We start from the raw sequence: 5,881 nt of genomic DNA, 5'->3' as shown, positions 1-5,881 counted from the left end.
AAGGAGGGATAGTAACCTCCTGTGAGTAAATTACATCAAGCCTTACTTACTTTAAAATGTTTTCACTTGTAATGCTGATGGCAAGACACCCATGGTGTCAGAATAAGCCAAAGGAAAATGATTTGGTTAAATGAAAAGATCCTGAGTTTGGTTTATAGAAGGATCCCTTTATTAACCTTTGGTTGAAGATATGCTGTGTATTTCCAGAAAACTCCTCCAAGCCTGGGTAGATTCTTGCAACAATAAATCTGAGAGAGCAACTTCCCACCCTGTACCTGTGGCTACAGACAGTCAACTACTCCAGCCCCAAATAGCAGTAGCCACAAGCAACACGCTGACGAGACAGAGGAGAAACAGTCCAGAGATGGGAGATGGTAAAGACACCTTGCCATGCTAGCAGTCATCAGTTGTGCATCAGTGCAGGCAGCCCTGGACAAAGCCAAAGAATGTTGACCTGCATTGTCATTGCCCATCGTTTGTCCACCACCCAGAACTGTCATGTCACAGGGGACAGTGATTAGAAAGGGGAGTGAAAGAACTCATGGCCCAGAAAGGAGCCTATTGCAAACTGGTTCCTTAGATGCCTGACAGCAATTTAAAAGGACATGAAAAAACTCAATCCTTTTAATTAAATTTAAAAATCTTAAAAGGACCTGAGCTCTACGAATGGCATACACCTTTCTAAATTTATTAGAAAACCAAAAGGGGGATAGGCTGGAGGCAAAGACCAACAAGTAGTTAACATATAAATGTGAGAAGTCCATCAGAAGGCTGATGGACTTTGATATTCAGCAAAGCCTGAGAATTAGCATTGTATTACCCTGCTGCTGGCTGAATGGTTGAAGGCAATCCTCTAACCTGATAATCCTTTATTGTTTACCAAATCTTACCATTGATGTCTGTTTGCTTTGCTAAAGGGCAAATGTATATTCTAGTAAATAAAAAGCTATGGGTCTGGAGATTCAGGGAGGCACTCCACTAGAGAGTAGGTCTCCGCCTGGTTCCTCCATGCTTTCTAAATTTATATTTCTTGTCTAGTATATCCGTTTGTGCATCAGCCTCGTCTCCAGATTCTGAATCCTTGCTGCAAAAGGTGGCCACAAAGTTAGAGACCAAGATGAACAGAAAAAACAATTAGAGGAAAGAAGAGTATGTAGGGAGAAAAATGAAAACCAAATGTATTCTTAGGGAGATAAGCAGTCACAAAATAAGTAAGTAAATAAACACAAACAACAACAAAGGAAAAATTAAGAGAAAAGTGAACTCTTGGAAATTTAAAACATGATGATGGCAAAATTAAGTAATGAAATATAATGTTGAGGAAATTTTCCAGAAAGTGGAACAAAAGACTAAAGAATGGGAAACATATACAGAGACCGGTTTGAGGGAAGGCCAACCTCAGTATTGTGAGTTAAAAAGGAAGGACCAGAGAGGTGAGAAGAATTCGCAGGTGAGAATGTGGGCTCCACATCAGATGGCCTACATTCAAACCTCAGCTGGCGGGGCGATCCTGAGCAAAGATTAAACCTTTCTGTGCCCCAATGTCCTTACCCTAAAAATGTAAATAATAGTATTTTGCTTATTGGGTTATTGAGGATTCAAATTAGTCCATGCCAAAGCTAAGTTGTTACTTGTTACATTCTCAGTAAATGGCAGCCATCAAGTCCTCTTTCTCACACTACATACAACCTGTCACCAAATTTTACTGTATCAAACCACGTCTTACAATCTCCACTACCACCACTCATCCTCCATCACCTCTCCTTCAACACAGCAAATTCTCATTTTCCATCTCCCACCTCTGCCCTCCCTATTGTCTTATCTCAACATGGCAACAATGGTGAGCCTTATAAAATTCAAGTCCCATTGTAGCATTCTTTTGCTAGAAATCATGAGTAAAGGCCAAACATTTTCCCATGAACAAAATGGTTCCACATAATCCAAAACCCCATCATCTCCTGACCGCCTCCCCACCCCCCCACGATTGGCCTCCTTTCTAGACACTGTCTGCCAGGCACCTTCCTCCCAGGGCTTTGTGCTTGTTGCTCCTTCTGCCTGGAATGACCTTCTAGATATCTAAATGGCACACTCATGTTTTCTAATTCTTGACTCAAATAACCACCTTCCTAATGAGGCCTGTCTAGGCTACTCTAACTAAAACTGTAACCACACCACCTCCTGACCCTTCCTATCACCATCCTGATTATTTTCTCCTTAGCACTTAATATTAACTGACATATTAAAATACTATTTTTTATCCTATCTGTTGTTTCATGAGCATAGGATTTGTCTCTTTTGTTCACTGATACATTCCCAACAAGAGTGATCAGCATAAGGCAGGCACTTAATATTATTGAATTGTTGGGGGCCAGATGTAAGCTGGCAAGGTCCTTGCACCTGAAGGGGCTAGCAAGGCTGGAACCCTTACCCACATAGTTTTCCCAGACTTGTTTGAATGGCGGTTATCAGTAGAATGAGAACAGCCTTTCATGGCTTACCAAGAATTCTGTAACTATTTACTGAGATATGCTATACTGAGAACTTGTCCTTCTGTTCTGTCCCTCCCTTAGAGATTAAGAGGAAACAAAGAATACATTCCTCTTGACACACCTCCTATTCAGTGTGTTGTGTATAAAAGGCATTGAGTGGCTAATAAATTTGCTGTAGTTGCTCGAATGAGCTGAAGTCCTCCCGATCCCACTTTCCTGTCTTTCTTTCTTTTCTCAATTCCCACCTCCCTACCTCAGCCCGGCTCAACCTGTCAGGCTGGCCCTGACAAACTGGTACCTGAACAGGGACTGAGGAATTGGGAACTAGAAGGTGAGGAACTCCTCCGGATAAAGAGTGCACTCCTTAAGGTAAGGGAGGAGCAATTTTTTGATAGTTGGGAGTAAAGCACGGGACAGTTAGAATCTAGAGAAAATACCCTTTATAGCCAAATGTTAAAGTCTATGCTCAATAGTAAAGGGACTAAGGTTAATGACAAGCAAGTAGAAAAATTTTTAAAATTCATTCAGGAGGTCTGCCCTTGGTTTCCTGAGGAAGGGACCGTTAACTTAGAAATGTGGCAGAAAGTTGGAGAACAAATGCGCAATCATTATAAAGCCCTTGGGCCAAGTAAGACCCCAGTTGATGCATTTTCCTTATGGAATTTGATACGGGATTGTTTAGATCCCAGGCATGACCATAATCAACCGTCTCTTAAGCTAGGAAAAAAAGAGAAGCAGTGTGATGGCACAAAACAGGGGCATTGTCTGTTTACCCTCCTGTCCCTGTGCCATGTCAAGGCCAGCTGGCTGCATAGCACCCAGCCTGCCCCAGGCAGCAAAACAGATACAAGAGCTATTATGAGCAACCCTCGGAAGTGGCGGGCTGGACCTTGGATCCATAGGGATGAGACATTCTGTCTGCCCTGGGTGCTGCCCTTGCCTACTGAAATAAACAAAATATTATTAGATTTAGAACCTAGGGATGAGATTGTGCCTCCCACATGGAGAAGAAATGATGATTTCCTTGCATTTCCAATACAGCTGCAGCAAATGCCACTGGATCTGCAACAATATCCCCAATATCCAAATGGTTAATGCAGAGAAAAAAAGAGGCTGTTGGCAGGGAGAGCAGGGAGAGTTCTTTGTTAATTTTTACTTATCTGAACTATGCTGGACTCAAGGCTGCAAGCTGCTAACAACAAATTTTTCTCTATCGTGTTTTCTTCTCTTTAACCCTTCCAATACTAAATTAGACTGATACAATATATTTGAAATTGCATAAGGAAGCACCTGCTCTTAGTAATCTAAGAAATACTGGCTATAAAGGATTGAAGTTTCTAAGAATAAGGAATTACTAAGTAGAAAGTCTGAGGCATGGTTATGCATTTTTAAAGGACATGGAAAGAAGGTTTAAAGGCTAATTTGCAAGTCTGAAATTTATAAAGATTGTGTATGTAATAAGAAGGAGAAGAGAAATGTTGAAAGGAAATTAATCAAATGGTACAGGCCAATAAGCCAAATGTAAATACTTTTCCAACAGTTACTGTTTTGTTATAACTCTGGAGAGTCCATAAAAAGGACTGACAAGGAAAATCAGAAGATCTTAAGGCAGGTCAACAGCTTTTTCTCCTTATATAATTCCTCCGAAATTTGGAAATGCTAAATATTTAACTTGCCAACTAAGAGTTTAAAGTTCTAGTTAAATTAAATTGGGAAAAATTATAATTATAGTAACTAAATGCCTAAAGTATAGAAATTTATTTTTAAGAAAATCTTGTGCTTTTTCTGAAAAATTCGGAATTCAAAATGTTACTCATTGGTCTGATTGAAAAAGAGAATAAATTCTATAATTCCAACTGAAATTTTTATATACAAAAATCAGTTTTAATTTAATTGATATCTCTTAATTATAAAAAGTATATAATCTTTAAATCATATATACACATATATATTTAATGGTCTTTCAAGTTAGATTTCAAAACTATAACCAAGGAATGACTTTGAGACATTTCATGGGCCCTGAAATGTTTTCAAAAGTTTATTCTCTCTTCTCAAAGAATTTTTTAATAAAGCCAATTTAATATACTTGAAATCACATGGAAACCTTTATCAAATAAAAATTAATAAATATATATTTTAAGTTTTTGCCTCTAAGAAAGGGCAAAACAAGTTTTGTTTAATATTTCTTAAAATACAGCAGTAGAATTTTAAGATATAATTTAAAATGACAAAAGCTAATAATTTTTGATATTTTACAACAGCATATTATACATTTATTCCAAACAAACTTACAAACTAATTCTGTAAATGTTTGGCAGCAATTTAATAAGGACATAAAAGGATTTAATCCTTCCACTGTGTGGAAGGCCCCCTGGGAAGGCACTTGAGCATTCTATATTAACCTCTCTTGCCCTTTTTGCCAAGGGGGTCCCTCTTCCAATTGCCCACAGCTGTTACCTGAGCTCTCTGTTCATGCTGAGGTTGAAGCCTCATGGTGGCTGGTACCACAGATCTGTCTTTCGCCCAATGGTGTAAGCTGGGTCCTCTCTGGAGAAGAAACCTGGCTTCCCCATGATCAATGCCGGGGCCCCGCCAGCAGGTGAGGGGATCCAAAGGCAGTTGCTGGGCGTGGAGGCCACAGGGGCATAGGCTACCAAGGAGACAGAACTAAACCTCACATCACCCTGCTTGGTCCCGGAGGATGGCTGGTTAGTCAATGATGGGTAAGATTCCTCAGGGAGGAATGACCTAAGACAGGCACAGTCACAGAGGGGCCTCAGGAGAGAACTTGGGGGTCAACAGAGGTGGGGCACAGATCCTCACCCCCCCAACTATGCAGGGGCTTGAACACTTGCCCCTTCTAAGGGAGGTCTCCTGCCCCCATGGCTGCTTCTCAATTCCCATGTCCAGCCCAGATCAGGACCCAGATAACAGAAAGAGACTTAGCCCAGCCGAGATCGATACCCAGAAAACAGAGACTTAGCTGACAGCAGTTACCCTATATCTAAATCCAGCCTAACACCAGGAATGCTCAGGGCCTTCTCAAAGATGCAAAATAATCATTTCCATTAATATTTACAGTGTAAACTAAGATTGTTATTAGAGTATTAAATTTGACAGTAACAAGTTTAATTGAAATAAGTTGTATTAACCAAAATTTTCATTTCATGGAAAATTTACTTTACAGTAAACCTAAAGCAGTCATATTTTTATACAAAAAATTAAAATTTAAAGTTATCTAGACTACATTATAAATTTTCCAAAAAGCCTCCTAATAATTAAATAAAAAAGGGGGGATAGTGGGAAAATACCATGTAAAGAAAAATATCCTGTAACTAATTTACATCTAGAACAATTTTTTTAAAAATATATTTTATTGATTTTTTACAGAG

Source organism: Myotis nattereri (genome assembly GCF_964212035.1).
Source record: "Myotis nattereri genome assembly, chromosome: 3".
NCBI lineage: Eukaryota > Metazoa > Chordata > Mammalia > Chiroptera > Vespertilionidae > Myotis > Myotis nattereri.
Note: the sequence above shows the minus strand (reverse complement) of the source record.